The following is a 16144-nucleotide window of genomic DNA, read 5'->3' as shown; positions in this document are numbered from 1 at the left end:
TAGAGATTTCTTTTGGTGGTATTTGATCACCTGTGCTATTTTTATTATTTGTGCTATAAACAAAAAAAGAGCGACAATTCTGAAAAAAAAAAAAACAATATTTTTTACTTTCTGCTATATAACATTCCCAATAATAAAAAAAAAAAAATAAACATCACATTTTTTCATCATTTTAAGCCAATTTGTATTCTGCTACATATTTTTGGTAAAGAAAATCCCAATAAGTGTATATTAATCGGTTTGTGCAAAAGTTAGCGTGTCTACAAACTAGGGGAAAGATTTATAACATTTTTGTTTATTTTTACTAGTAATGGCAGCGATCTGCGATTTTTAGCGGGACTGCGACATTGCGGCGGACAGATCGGACCCCTAACTGACATTTTTGACACTTTTGGGGGGACCAGTGACATTACTACAGTAATCAGTGCTAAAAATATGCACTGTCACTGTACTAATGACACTGGCAGGGAAGGGGTTTTACACCAGGGGGTGATCAAAGGGTTACATTTGTCCCTAGGGGGTGCTTTCTAACTGCGTGGGGGATGGGCTTGCTGCATGAACACAGAGACCTGTGTTCCTAAATAGGAGGATTCCTGTGTTCATTACTGACAGAACAGCGGTCTGCTGTGTTTACAATGGCAGACCGCCATTCTGTCTCCAGGCAGAGCGATCGTGGCTGCCCAGCTGCAATCGTGGCCCTCCAAACCCGCTGATCGGCTTCCTCTGTGGCGATTGGGCGGGCGTGCCCCCCACTAGCGGTCCCGCAAAGCGACTTACAGATACGTTGTTTTGCGAGACAGAACCGACCAGCTGCACTAAAACTGCGGCTGGCGGTTGTTAAGTGGTTAAAGCAATGCAGTGCCGTATAGCAAAAAAATGGCCTGGTCATTAAGGGGGGAAAAAACTTCCGGAGCTGAAGTGGTTAACAGACAATTGCGTGGTCCTGATAAAAAAAAGTTTTTAAACTTAGCGCTGCTTCTTTAAATCAATATCACATGCTAATAATATATAACGTGTCAGTAAAATCAATTATTCATAAAGTGCCAGTGCAATCAATAACAAATAAACCTCCAAACCTTTAGTGTGAAGTATATAACGTTTGGGGGTTCTGAGTAATTTTCTAGCAAAAAAATGATGATTTTTCACATGTAGGAGCGGAGTTCCAGAATTTGGCCCGGTATGAAAGTGGTTAATGCATAAACGAAAAAACGCCAAAAAATTTTGAAAAAAAAAAAAAAAAATCAAATTTCTTCATAAGTTTTGGCCAAAATGTATTCTGCTCCATGTCTTTGGTGAGAAAAAAAAAAAAAACAGTAAACGTTAATTGATTGGTTTGTGTAAAAGTCATAGTGTCTAAAAGCTATGGGATACAGTATCTCACAAAAGTAAGTACACCCCTCACATTTCTGTAAATATTTTATTCTATCTTTTCATGTGACAACACTGAAGAAATGAGACTTTGCTACAATGTAAAGTAGTGAGTGTACAGCTTGTATAACAGTGTAAATTTGCTGTCCCCTCAAAATAACTCAACACACAGCCATTAATGTCTAAACCGCTGGCAACAAAAGTGAGTACACCCCTAAGTGACAATCTCCAAATTGGGCACAAAGTGTCAATATTTTGTGTGGCCACCATTATTTTCCAGCACTGCCTTAACCCTCTTGGGCATGGAGATCACCAGAGCTTCACAGGTTGCCACTGGAGTCCTCTTCCCCTCCTCCATGATGACATCACAGAGCTGGTGGATGTTAGAGACCTTGCACTCCTCCACCTTCCGTTTGAGGATCCCCACAGATGCTCAATAGGGTTTAGGTCTGGAGACATGCTTGGCCAGTCCATCACCTTTACCCTCAGCTTCTTTAGCAAGGCAGTGGTCATCTTGGAGGTGTTTGGGGTCGTTATGTTGGAATATTGCCCTGCGGCCCAGTCTCTGAAGGGAGGGGATCATGCTCTGCTTCAGTATGTCACAGTACATGTTGGCATTCATGGTTCCCTCAATGATCTGTAGCTCCCCAGTGCCTGCAGCACTCATGCAGCCCCAGACCATTACACTCCCACCACCATGCTTGACTGTAGGCAAGAGACACTTGCAACACGGCAACCATCACACGCTTGACACCATCTGAACCAAATAAGTTTATCTTGGTCTCATCAGAGCACAGGAGATGGTTCCAGTAATCCATGTCCTTAGTCTGCTTGTCTTCAGCAAACTGTTGGCTTTCTTGTGCTTCATCTTTAGAAGAGGCTTCCTTCTGGGATGTCAGCCATGCAGACCAATTTGATGCAGTGTGCGGCGTATGGTCTGAGCACTGACAGGCTGACCCCTCCACCCCTTCAACCTCTGCAGCAATGCTGGCAGCACTCATACGTCTATTTCCCAAAGACAACCTCTGGATATGACGCTGAGCACGGCACTCAACTTCTTTGGTGGACCATGGTGAGGTCTGTTCTGAGTGGAACCTGTCCTGTTAAACCGCTGTAGGGTCTTGGCCACCATGCTGATGCTCAGTTTCAGGGTCTTGGCAATCTTCTCACAGATTAGGCTGGGGTTAGGGTTATGGCTAGGGTTAGGGTAATGGTTAGAGTTTGGGTTATGTCTAGGGTTAGGCTAGGGTCAGGGTTATGTGTAGGGTTATGGCTAGGGTTAGAATTAGGTTAGGTGTAGGGTTATAACTAGGGTTAGGGTTAGGATAGGGTTAGGGTTTTGGCTAGGGTTAAGGTTATGGTTAAGCTAGAGTTAGTGTTATAGCTAGGGGTTATGGTTAGGATAGGTTTAGGGATGTGGATATGGTTAGGATTAGGCTAGGGTTAGGCTTATGGCTAGGGTTAAGCTTAGGGTTAGGGTTATGGCTAGGTTTATGGTTAAGGCTAGAGTTAGAATTAGGCTAGGGTTATGGCTTGGTTTAGGGTTATGGCTCGGGTTAGGCTAAGATTAGGGTTATAGCTAGGGCAAGGCTAGGGAAAGGATTATTGGTAGAGTTATGGCTAAAGTTAGAGTTAGGTTAGGTTTAGGGTTATAGCTAGGGTTATGGATAGGATAGGATAGGGTTTTGGCTAGGGTTAGGGTTTTGGCTAGGATTAGGCTAAAGTTTGGGTTATGGCTAGAGTTAGGCTAATGGCTAGGGTTAGGTTAGAGTAATGGATAGAGTTAGGCTGGGGTTAGGTAACAGTTAGGCTATGGTTAGGATTATTGCTAGAATTAGGGTTATGGCTAGGGTTAGGCTAGGGTTAGGGTTATAGCTAGAATTTGGCTGGGGTTAGGGTTGTGGCTAGGGTCATGGCTAGGGTTAGCATAGGGTTAGGGTTATGGCTAAGGTTAGGCTAGGGTTATGGCTAGGGTTAAGATTATTGCTAGGGTTAGTGTTATTACTAGGGTTAGGCTAAGTTTAGGGGTTACGGCTAGGGCTAGGCTAGGGTAGGTGTTATTGGTAGGGTTATGGCTAGGGTTAGGTTAGTTTTGGTTTATAGCTAGGGTTATGGTTAGGATATAGTTTGAGTTTTGGCTAGGGTAAGATTTACGGCTAGTGTTAGGGTTTGGCTAGGGTTATGGTTATGGCTAGAGTTAGGCTAGGGTTAAAGATATGGCTAGAGTTAGGCTAGGGTTATGGCTAGGGTTAGGTTAGGGTTATGCTAGGGTAAGGATTATTTCCGAGAATTAATGTTATGTCTAGGGTTGGGTAAGGGTTTGGGTTATGGCTAGGGTTAGGCTATGGTCATGGTTATTGCTAGGGTTAGGGTTTTGGCTATGGTTAGGATTAGGCCAGGATTAAGGTTTGGCTAGGGTTAGAGTTAGATTAGGTTTAGGGTTATAGCTAGTGTTATGGTTAAGATAGGGTTAGGGTTTTGGCTAGGGTTACGGTTAGCGTTAGGCTAGAATTAGGTTTATAGCTAGGGTTATGGTTAGGATAAGTTTAGGGATATAGATATGGTCAGGCTTAGGGTTATGGCTAGGGTTAGGGTCATGGTTAGGGTAAGGCTAGGGTTAGGGTTATGGCTAGGGTTAGAGTTGGGCTAGGGCTATGGCTAGGGTTAAAGTTATGGCGTGGGTTATGCTAGGGTTTGGGCTCAGGTTAGGGTATGGGTAGGGTTTGGGTTAGGCTAGGGTTATTGGTAGCGTATGGCTAGAGTTAGGTTAGGTTTAGCGTTGTAGCTAGGGTTATGGTTAGGATAGGGTTAGAGTTTTGGCTAGGGTCATGGTTATGACTAGGGTTAGGGTTAGGCTAGGGTTAGTGTTATGGCTAGAGTTAGCCTAGGGCTAGGGTTAGGCTAGGGTTAAGTTAGGGTAATAGCTAGATTTAGGCTAGGGTTAGGCTAGGGTTAGGATTATTGCTAGAATGAGGGTTATGGCTAGGGTTAGTTTAGGGTTAGGGTTATGGCTAGGATTAGGCTGGGGTTAGGGTTATGGCTAGGGTTCGGGTCATGGCTATGGTTAGGCTAGGGTTAGGGTTATGGCTAAGGTTAGGTTAGGGTTTAGGTTATAACTAATGTTAGGCTAGGGTTATGGCTAGGGTAAGGTTGGGGTAAGGCTAGGGTTAAGATTATTGCTAGGGTTAGTGTTATGACTTGGTTTAGGTGAGGGTTAAAATTTTGGCTAGAGTTTGGGTTTTGGCTAGGGTTAGGCTACGGTCAGGGTTATTGCTATAGTTAGGATTAGGCCAGGGTTATGGTAATGGCTAGGGTTAAGGTTATTGCTAGGGTTAGGTTATGGCTAGGGTTAGGGTTATGGCTAGGGTTAGGAATAGGCTAGGGTAAGGGTTATGTGTAGGGTTATGGCTAGAGTTATATTTAGGTTAGGTTTAGGGTTATAGGTAGGGTTACGGTTAGGATAGGGTTAGGGTTTTGGCAAGGCTTATGATTATGACTAGGGTCAGGGTTAGGCTAGGGTTAGGGTTATGGCTAGACTTAGCATAGGGCTAGGGTTATAGCTAGGGTTAGGTTAGGGTTAGGTTAGGGTAATGGCTAGATTTAGGCTAGGGTTAGGTTAGGGTTGGGTTAGGGTTAGGCAAGGGTTAGATTTATTGCTAGAATTAGGGTTATGGCTAGGGTTAGGTTAGGGTTATGGCTAGGATTAGGCTGGGGTTAGGGTTATGGCTAGGGTTCGGGTCATGGCTAGGGTTAGGGTTATGGCTAAGGTTAGGTTAGGGTTATAGCTAAAGTTAGGTTAGGGTTATGGCAAGGGTAAGGTTGGGGTAAGGCTAGGGTTAAGATTATTGCTAGGGTTAGTATTATGATTAGGGTTAAGCAAGGGTTAAGATTTTGGCTAGTGTTTGGGTTTTGGCTAGGATTAGGCTAAGGTCAGGGTTATTGCTATAGTTAGGATTAGGCCAGGGTTATGGTAATGGTTAGGGTTAAAGTTATTGCTAGGGTTAGGTTATGGCTAGGGTTAGGTTAGAGTTAGGGTTGTGGCTAGGGTTAGGAATGGGCTAGGGTAAGGGTTATGTGTAGGGTTATGGCTAGAGTTAGATTTAGGTTAGGTTTAGGGATATAGCTAGGGTTATGGTTAGGATAGGGTTAGGGTTTTGGCTAGGGATAGAGTTATGGTTAGGGTTAGGCTAGAGTTAGGCTTATAGCTAGGGTTATGGTTAGGATAGGTTTAGGAATATGGTTAGGATTATGCCAGGGTTAGGGTTATGGCTAGAGTTAGGCCTAGGGTTGGGGTTATGGCTAGGGTTTGGGTTTAAGGCTTGGTTTAGGGTTATGGCTAGGGTAAGGCTAGGGTTAGGGTTATGGCTAGGTTTAGGGTTATAGCTAGGGTAAAGTTAGGCTAGCATTAGGGTTATTGCTATTGTTAAAGTTATGGCTAGGGTTAGGGTTATGGCTCGGGTTAGGGTTATGGCTAGTTTTATGCTAGGGTTAGGGTTATGGCTCTGGTTAGGGTTATGGCCAGGGTTAGGATTATTGCTAGGGTTAGGGTTATTGTTAGGCTAAGATTAGGGTTAGGCTAGGGTAAGGGTTATTGGTAGGGTTATGGCTAGAGCTAGGTTAGGTTTAGGGTTGTAGCTGAGGTTATGGTTTGGATATGGTTAGAGTTTAGGCTAGGGTTATGTCTAGGGTTAGGGTTAGGCTAGGGTAAGGGTTATGGCTAGAGTTAAGCTAGGTTTAGGGTTTTGGCTAGAGTTAGGCTAGGATTAGGTTAGGGTTAGGTTAGGGTTAAGCTAGGGTAGGATTATTGATAGAATTAGGATTATGGCTGTGGTTGGGTTAGGTTAGGGATAGGGTTATGGCAAGAAATAGGGTAGGTTTAGGATTAGTGCTAGGGTTAGTGTTATGGCTAGGGTTAGGCTAGGGTTCGGGTTTTGGCTAGGGTTTGGGTTAGGCTAGGATCAGGGTTATTGCTAGGGTTAGGGTTATGGCTAGAGTTTGGGTTATGGCTAGGGTTAGGATTATTGCTATGGTTAGGATTAGGCCTGGGGTGGGGTTATGGCTTGGGTTAAGGTTATTGCTAGGGCTAGGTTATGGCTAGGGTTATGCTAAGGTTAGGGTTTTGGCTAGGGTTAGACTAGGGTTAGGGTTATGGCTATGGCTAGGATTAGTCCAAGGTTAGGTTTAAGGTTAGAGTTAGGCTAGGGTTAGAGTTAATGCTAGGGTTATGGTTGGGGTTAAAGTTATGGCTAGGGTTATGGCTAGGGTCAGGCTAGGAATCAGGTAATTGGTAGGGTTAGGGCTATGAATAGGGTTTGGCAAGGGTTAGCATTATGGCTAAGGTAAGGGTTATGGGTATGGCTATGGCTAGAGATAGGTTAGGTTTAGGGTTTTGGTTAGGGTTATGACTAGGTTTAGGGTTATGCTAGGGTTATGGGTAGGACAGGGTTAAGGTTTTGTCTTGGGTTAGGCTAGGATTAGGGTTATGGCAAGAGTTCGGCTAGGGTTAGAGTTATGGCTAGAGTTAGGCTAGGGTTAGACTAGGTTTAGGGCTAGAGTTAGGCTAGGGTTAGGGTAATGGAAAGGGTTAGGCTAGGGTTAAGTTAGGGTTAGGCTAGGTTTAGGATTATTGCTAGAATTAGGGTTAAGTCTAGGGTTAGGTTAGGGTTAGGCTAGGGTTAGGAATATTGCTAGAATTAGGGTTAAAGATAGGGTTAGGTTAGGGTTATGGCTAGGGCTGGGGTCATGGCTAGGTTTAAGCTAGGGTTAGGGTTATGGCTAAGGTTAGGCTAGGGTTATGATTATTGCTAGGGTTCATGTTATGGCTAGGGTTAGGATAGGGGTAGGGTTTTGGCTAGAGATTGGGTTATGGCTAGGGTTAAGGATATAGCTAGGGTGATGGTTAGGATAGGGTTAGGGTTATGGCTAGGGTTAAGGATATAGCTAGGGTGAAGGTTAGCATAGGGTTATTGCTAGAGTTAGGGTTAGGCTAGGATCAGGGTTATTGATAGGGTTAGGGCTATAGCTAAGGTTAGGCTAGGGGTAGGGTATTGGCTAGAGTTTGGGTTATGGCTAGGGTTAGTCTAGGGTCAGGGTTTTTGCTATGGTTAGGATTAGGCCAGGGTTAGGGTTATGGCTAGAGTTAAGGTTATTGCTAGGGTTAGGTTATGGCTAGGTTTAGCCTCAGGTTAGGGTTATGGCTAGGGTTAGGCTAGGGTAAGGGTTATGGGTAGGGTTATGGCTAGAGTCAGAATTAAGTTAGGTTTAGGGTTATAGCTATGGTTATGGTAAGGATAGGGTCAGGGTTTTGGCAAGAGTTTGGATTATAGTTAGGGTTAGGCTAGAGTCAGCGTTATAGCTAGGGTTATAGTTAGGAAAGGTTTTGGGATATGGATATGGTTAGGATTAGGCCAGAGTTAGGGTTATGGCCAGGGTTAGGCTTAGGGTTATGGCTAGAGTTAGGCTAGAGTTAGGATTAAGGCTAGGGTTAGGCTAGTGTTAGGTTAGGGTAATGGCTAGTGTTAGGTTAGGGTTAGGCTAGGATTAGGATTATTGCTAGAATTAGGGTTTTGGCTAGGGTTAGGGTTATGTCTAGAATTAGGCTGGGATTAGGTTTATGGCTAGAGTTAGGGTCATGGCTAGGGTTAGGGTTATGGCTAAGGTTAGGTAAGGGTTATAGCTAGGGTTAGGCTAGGGTTATGGCTAGGCTAGGGTTTAGATTATTGCTAGGGTTAGTATTATGAATAGCGTTAGTCTAAAGTTAGGGTTTTGACTAGAGTTTGGGATATGGCTAGGTTTAGGCTAGGGTCAGGGTTATTGCTATGGCTAGGATTAGGGTTCAGGTTATGGCAAGGATTAGGCTAGGGTTAAGGTTATTGCTAGGGTTAGGTTATGGCTAAGAATAGCCTAGGCTTAGGGTTATGGCTAGGATTAGGGTTAAGATAGGGTAAGGGTTATGTTTAGGGTTATGGCTAGAGTTAGGTTAGGTTTAGGGTCATAGCTAGGGGTATGGTTAGAATAGGGATAGGGTTTTGGCCAGGGTTAGGGTTATGGTTAGGGTTAGGCTAGAGTTAGGGTTATAGCTAGGGTTATGGTTAGGATAGGTTTAGGGATATGGATATGGTTGGGATTACGCCAGGTTAAGGTATACAGCTAGGGTTATGGTTAGGATAGGGTTAGGGTTATGGCTAGAGTGAGGATTAGGCTAGGGTTAGGGTAATGGTTAGGGTTTTGGTTATAACTAATGTTAGGGTTATTGCTATGGTTAGGTTTAGGCCAGGGTTAGGGTTATTGCTATGGTTAGGTTTAGGCCAGGGTTAGGGTTATGGCTAGGGTAAGGCTAGGGTTAGGGTTGCGGCTAGGGATAAGGTTATGGCTAGGTTTATGGTTCGGGTTATGGCTAGGGTTAGGGTTATGGCTAGAGTTAGGCTAGGAATAGGGTTTTGGTTAGGGTTAGGATTTTGTTTAGGGTTAGGCTAGAGTTAGGGTTATAGCTAGGGTTAGGTTAGGGGTAGGGTTATGGCTAGAGTTTGGGTTATGGCTAGGGTTAGGCTAGGGTTAGGGTTATTGCTATGGTTAGGATTAGGCCAGGGTTAGGGTTATGGCTAGAGATAACCTTAATGCTAGGGTTAGGTTATGGTTAGGTTTATGCTAGGGTTAGGGTGATGGCTAGGGTTAGGCTAGGGTTAGAGTTAGGCTAGGGTTAAGGTTATTACTAGGGTTGGGGTTATGACAAAGGTTAGGCTAGGGTTAGGGTAAGGCTAGGATAAGGATTATGAGTATGGTTATGGCTAGAGTTAGAGATAGGTTAGTTTTAGTGTTCTGGCTAGGGTTATGGTTGGGATAGCGTTATGGCTAGGGTTAGGGTAAATGCTAGGGTTAGGGTTGGGCCAGGGTTAGAGTTATGGCTAGGGTTAGGGTTATGACTAGGGTTATGCTAGGGTTAGGGTCATGGCTAGAGTTTGGGTTACGGCGAGGGTTAGGCTAGAGTTAGGGTTATTGCTATTGTTAGGATTAGGATTATGGCTAAGATTAGAGTTAGGCTACGTTTAGAGTTAATGCTAGGGTTATGGGTGGGGGTTAAAGTTATGGCTAGGGTTATGATAGGGTTAGAGTCATGGAAAGAGTTGGGTTACAGCTAGGGTTAGGCTAGAGTTAGGGTTATTGCTATTGTTAGGATTAGGCCATGGTTGGGTTATGGCTAAGGTTAGACTTAGGCTAAGTTAATGCTAGGGTTATGGGTGGGGTTAAAGTTATGGCTAGGGTTATGCTAGGTTAGGGTCATAGCTCTGGTTAGGGTTAGGATATGGTTAAACTTTTTGTTAGGGTTATGGTTATAACTAGGGTTAGGCTATTAATAAGGCTAGGGTTAGGGTTAGGCTAGGGTAAGGGATATGAATATGGTTATGGCTAGAGTTAGAGATAGGTTAGGTTTAGGGTTTTAGCTAGGGTTATGGTTAGGATAGCGTTATGGCCAGGGTTAGGGTTATGGCTAGGGTTAGGGTTGGACCAGGGTTAGATTTGTGGCTAGGGTTATGACTAGGTTTAGGATTATGGCTAGAGTTATGCTTAGTGTTATGGTTAGAGTTAGGGTAATGGCTAGGGTTATGCTAGGGATAGTGTTATGGCTAGAGTTAGGGTTATGTTAGGGTTAGGATTATGGCTAGGATTAGGGTATTGGCTAGGGCTATGCTAGGGTTAGGGTCATGGCTAGGGTTAGGGTTATGGCTAAGGTTAGGTTAGGGTTCGGGTTATAGCTGAGCTAGGCTAGTGTTTTGGCCAGGGTTAGTTTAAGGTTATGGTTAGACTAGGGTTAGGATTATTGCTAGGTTTCGTGTTATGGCTAGGGTTAGGATTTTGGCTCGAACTTTGGTTATGGCTAGGGTTAGGCTAGGTGTCAGCGTTATTGCTATGGTTAGGATTAGGCCAGGGTTAGAATTATGGCCAGGGTTAAGGTTATTGCTAGAGTTAGGTTATGGCTAGGGTTAGGGTTATGGCTATGGTTAGGTTAGGGGTATGGCTAGAGTTAGGATAGGGTTAGGTAAGGGTTAGGATTATTGCCAGAATTAGGGTTATGGCTTGGGTTAGGCTAGGGCTGGGTTATGGCTAGAATTAGGCTGGGGATATGGTTATGGCTAGGGTTAGGGTCATGGCTAGGGTTAGGGTCATGGCTAGGGTTAGGCTAGGTTTAGGGTTATGGCTAAGGTTAGGTTAGTGTTTGGGTTATAACTAGAGATATGCCAGGGTTATAGCTAGGGTTAGGGTTAGGTTTAGGCTAGGGTTAGTGTGACGGAATCCGGACACCACCGACTGGGTATCTCCGCCAGTAACCTGCTTCCTAAGCTCTGGAAGACGGGATCCGTGATTCTGGCTATAGTTACCCCAATAACTCGACAGTACAAGTTTTGGAGTGAAACCAGAATCAAACTGTTTATTCAAACACAAAGCACATGGAGATGAACACTTCAGGGACAACCCCTCCCCCTTAGTCAATCCACTCAACATACCCATCCCATAATAACAATATAACAATGGAATGCAGGTATTCAACAACAAAAAACCCCCACTAGCAAGAGTGTGATTAGTGCAGAGCAGTCCTGACTGGGTTTTTGGTCACCCTGTGCACCTTATAGACACAGGGTGACTTTTACATAAGAGGCACCGAGGATGCTGGACAAGGAGTCTCCCAACCTCCCTAAAGCAATTGGGGTTCCACAAGCCCCCCAACCAAAGTGACTCCCGTCACAGTTAGGATTTTTGCTAGGGTTAGTGTTATGGCTAAGGTTAGGCTCGGGTTAGGGTTTGGGTTATGGCTAGGGTTAGGCTAGGATTAGGGTTATGGCTATTGTTAGGATTAGGCCAGGGATAGGGTTATTGCTATGGTTAGGGTTAGGTTAGTGTTAGGAATATTGATAGAAATAAGGTTATGGCAAGGGTTAGGATAGGGTTAGGGTTAGGCTAGGGTAATGGTTATGGGTAGGTTTATGGTTAGAGTTAGAGTTAGGTTAGGTTTAGGGTTATAGCTAGAATTATGGTTAGGATATGGTTAGGGTTTTGGCTTGGGTTAGGGTTATGGTTAGGGCTAGGCTAGAGTTAGGGTTATAGCTAGAGTTATGGTTAGGATAGGTTTAGGGATATGGATATGGTTAGGATTAGACCAGGGTTAGAGTTATGGTAGGGTTAGGCTTCGAGTTAGGGTTATAGCTAGGATTTGGGTTATGGCTCGGGATAGGCTTATGGCCAGGGTAAGGCTAGTTCTAGGGTTATGGCTAGGTTAAGACTTTGGCAAGGGATAGGGTTATAGCTAGGGTTAAAGTTATGGCTAGGGTTTTGCTAGGGTTAGTGTTATGGCTAGGCTTAGGGTTATAGCTAGGGTTAGGGGTATTGCTAGGGTTAAGGTTATTGCTAGGGTTAGGCTTATTGCTCTGGGTTGGGCTAGGATTAGGGTTATAGCTATGGTTAGGCTAGGGTAATAGTTATTGGTAGGGTTAGGGCTAGAATTAGAGTTAGGTTAGGTTTAGGGTTATAGCTAGGGTTATGGTTAGGCTAGGGTTAGGGTTTTGGATAGGGTTAGGGTTAGGGCCAGGGTAAGTGTAAGGCTATGGTTAGGGTTATGGCTAGAGTTAGGCTAGGGTTAGGGTTATGGCTAGGGTTAGGTTAGGGTTATGGTTTGAGTTATGCTAGGGTTAGGATTATTGCTAGAATTCAGGTTATGGCTAGGGTTAGGTTACAGGTAGGGTTAAGGCTAGAATTAGGCTTGGGATACAGTTATGGCTAGGGTTAGGGTCCTGGCTAGGGTTAGGGATATGGCTAAGGTTAGTATAGAGTTTGGATTATAGCTAGAGTTAGGCGAGGGTTATGGCTAGGGTTAGGTTAGGTTTAGGCTAGGGTTAGGATTATTGCTTGGGTTAGCGTTATGGCTAGGGTTACGCTAGGGTTAGAGATTTGGCTAGGGTTTGGGTTAGGCTAGGATCAGGGGTGTTGCTAGGGATAGGGTTATGGCTAGGGTTAGGCTAGGGTTAGGGTTATGGCTAGAGTTAGGGTTATGGCTAAGGTTAGACTAGGGTTAGGGATATGCCTATGGTTAGGATTAGGCCAGGGTTATGGTTATAAAGGCTAGGGTTAGTGATAGATTTGGGTAAGACTAGGGTTAAGGATATTGCTATGGTTAGGATTAGGCCAGGGTTAGGGTTATGGCTAGGGTTAAGGACATTGCTGGGGTTAGGGTAAGGCTAGGGTTATTCCAGGGTTAGGGTTATGGCTATTGTTAGGATTAGGCCAGGGTTAGGGTCAGTGTTAGGTTAGGGTTAGGATTATTGTTAGAATTAGGGTTATGGCTAGAGTTAGGTTAGGGTTATGGCAAAAATGAAGCTGGGGTTAGGATTATGGCTACGGTTAGGGTCATGGCTAGGGTTAGGCTAGGGTTAGGGCTAAGTTTAGGTTAGGGTTCGGGTTATAACTCAAGGTAGGCTAGGGTTATGGCTAAGGTTAGGTTAGGTTTAGGTTAGGGTTAGGAATATTGCTAGGGTCAGTGTTATGGCTAGGGTTAGGGTTTTGGCTAGAGTTTGGGTTAGGCTAGGATCGGGGTTATTGCTAAGGTTAGGGCTATGGCTAGGGTTAGGCCAGGGTTAGGGTTATTGCTAGGGTTAGAGTTAGGCTAGGGTTAGAGTTATTGCTAGGGTTATGCCTGCGGTTAAAGTTATGGCTAGGGTTATGCTAGGTTAGGGTTATGGCTCTGGTTAATCTAGGGTTAAGGTTAGGCTAGGGTAAGGGTTATGGGTTTGGTTATGGCTGGGGTTAAAGATAGGTTGGTTTAGGGTTTTAGCTAGGGTTATGGTTACGATAGAGTTATGGCTAGGGTTAGGGTTATGGCTAGGGTTGGAGTTATGGCTAGGGTTAGGGTTATGGCTAGGCTTGGGGTTAATGCTAGAGTTTGGGTTATGGCTAGGATTACAGCTAGTGTTGGAGAAAGGATGGGCTGGGACAGGGGTAATAAACAGACTATATGATAGATTGTGCTTTACAAAGTCACACACAAGTTGTATGTATGTCATGCAGGTGGGAACTCAATGCGTCTTTTGTGGGTTTATATTGAAGTCTATGGCCCTCAAGTCACCTGAAAGTCAATCCAATGTAGTGCAGGAGCTACTATAAAGTCGCTGTAACATTTTCACACAGATATTAACTGTACTCATTCGGAAACATGGGGTGCAATTTGTCATGGGGCTTTGAGGTCAAAAGTCACATGACAAGTCGCATAAGTGTAAAAGGGGCCTTATGCTACAAATATCTAAAATGACAGTTCAGATTGTTTTTGCCATAAAACTTTGCATTTCGAGAATCCATGTTGTACAGCAGTGGATGGGCTATAACAGTGTTTCTGAACCCAGGCACCATGGTACCCTCGACTGCAATGAACACGGGATGCAGTTTCCCCTGGATTATGCTCTGCGATGGGGTGGGCTGCCCACCAGTACCATATCATCATCATGTGACCACTCCCTCCTGAAACTGTACACTGACACACATGGGCACCACCAGAGCCTCCATCATGTGACCGCTCCCTCCTGGGACTGTACACTGACACACATGGGCACCACCAGAGCCTCCATCATGTGACCGCTCCCTCCTGGGACTGTACACTGACACACATGGGCACCACCAGAGCCTCCATCATGTGACCGCTCCCTCCTGGGACTGTACACTGACACACATGGGCACCACCAGACCCTTCATCATGTGACCGCTTCCTCCTGGGACTGTGCACTGCCATGCATGGGCACCACCAGAGCTTCCATCATGTGACTGCTCCCTCCTGGGACTGTGCACTGACATGCATGGGCACCACCAGAGCTTCCAGTTAAATTCTAAGTGGCATGCATGTGCAAAGGAGCCAGCTGCAAGGTATTATGGGATAGTCCTGATGCAGTAGACCACCTGATAGGAGCAGTGCTTGCCCCCTGGCTGGAAGTTCAGAGAAGAGCAGCGAGGAGGCGCCCCCTGGCTGGAAGTTCAGAGAAGAGCAGCGAGGAGGAGATATGGATCTATTGGAAGGATGAAGTGAGTCTCAGCTAATGGTGAAGGAACTGACAATAAATCAAAGTAATGTGTTGCTTGAAGGAAAAATGCTTTTTCTGCATTGGGTTTACTACTACTTCAAATAATTCCCAGTGATCCTGTCCTGTAGGTCCTTGTTCAGGCACTTCCTGTTATAGGGTGACAACGCTCTGTTTCGTCTCCCATTTAACCACTTGCCGACGGCCGCAAGTACATTTACTGCGGCGGTCAGCCCTGTACAGGCAAAGTGACGTAGTGCTACGTCGCTAGCCTTTGAGCCTCTAGGAGGCGAGCGTGCGCCGCCAGAGGTGCGCTCCCACCCCCGCTTGTTCCCTAACAAGTCCGCGCGTGTGACCGGCGGACCCGATGTCCTCCGATCACTCGCAATCTCCTAGTGGAGAGGAAGAAAGGCAGGCGGTGATGTAAACACAGCCGTCTGTCATTCTCCCTGGTGTAACTGCAGAGATCATACGGTCCTGCTATGTAGGATCGTATGTCTCTGTGGTTACATCACAAGCCACACCCCTTTACAGTTAGAATCACGCCCCTAGGGACACACTTAACCCCTTGATCACTAATAAAGTTAACCCCTTCCCTGCCGGTGTCATTATTACAGTAACAGTGCATATGTATAGCATTGATTGCTGTAGTGATGTCACTGGTAACCCCAAAATGTCAAAAATGTCAGTTAGGGGTCCGATCTGTCCGCCGCAATGTCGCAGTCCCGCAAAAAAAAAAAAATCGCAGATCGACACCATTACTGATTAAAAAAAAAAACAATAAAAATGACAAAAATCTTTCCCTTAGTTAGTAAACGCGATAACTTTTGCGCAAACCAATCAAAATACGCTTATTGCGATTTTTTTTACTATAAATATGAAGCAGAAAACAAATTGGCCTAAAATGTTAAAAAAAAATGATTTTTAAATTTTTTTGGGGGGAATTTCATATAAAAAAAATTTGAAAAATATTGTTATTTTTTCAAAATTTATGCTCTTTTTTTGTTTATAGCGCAAAAAGTAGAAATCGCACAGGTGATCAAATACCACCAAAAGAAAGCTCTGTTTGTGGGGAAAAAAAGGACATTTCATTTTGGTACAGCGTCGCACGACTGCGCAATTGTCACGCAATAAAGTCACGCAGTGCCGAATCGCAAAATAGGGCCTGGTCAGGAAGGAGGTAAAATCTTCCAGGGCTTAAGTGGTTAATGGAGACTTCAAGCGGCTGTTCCAGCACAGACACTGTCCGCTGTCCTCACTATCAGTAAACCCCCACTGAGACATGCCGAACAGCCATCACTGGAGAGCATGTAGACCAGAAGTGGCTGCAAAGAGGCTGCAGGAGATGCAACTCCACTCTCTTCTGTTAAAGTGGAACTAAATGTATCTGAGCACCACAAACTAATAAACTCTATTTAATTAATTTATAATATTGACCGAAAACTTCCCCATCCATGTCCCCATCCATCCATGTCACCATTTATCCATTCATGTCTCCCTCCATCCATGTCTCCATCCATCAATGTCTCTATTCATCCATTTCTGCATCCATCCAGCCATCCATGTCTCCATTCATCTGTGTCTCCATTCATGTCTCAATCCATCCATCCATCCATCCATCCATGTCTCCATCCATTGATGTCTCCATTCATCCATACATGCCTCCAGCCATCCACGGCTCCATTCATCCATCCATGTCTTCATCCATCCACGACTCCATTCAT

The 16144-nt window shown here is 44.8% G+C and overlaps 1 long non-coding RNA gene across 1 annotated transcript in view; it reads right to left on the bottom strand.

Moving 5' to 3' along the window:
• Positions 1–288: 288 nt before the first annotated feature.
• Positions 289–16144, bottom strand: part of LOC309565057 — a 654865-nt gene continuing 639009 nt past the window's right edge. The window contains exon 2 of the long non-coding RNA XR_014225780.1: positions 289–440. This is a non-coding gene — a long non-coding RNA (uncharacterized lncRNA). The remainder of the gene's footprint in view (positions 441–16144) is intronic.

The sequence above is a fragment of the Pelophylax lessonae genome (genome assembly GCF_965119305.1).
Source record: "Pelophylax lessonae genome assembly, chromosome: 10".
NCBI classification, from domain to species: Eukaryota; Metazoa; Chordata; class Amphibia; order Anura; family Ranidae; genus Pelophylax; species Pelophylax lessonae.
This window is presented reverse-complemented; position numbering and strand designations above follow the sequence as displayed.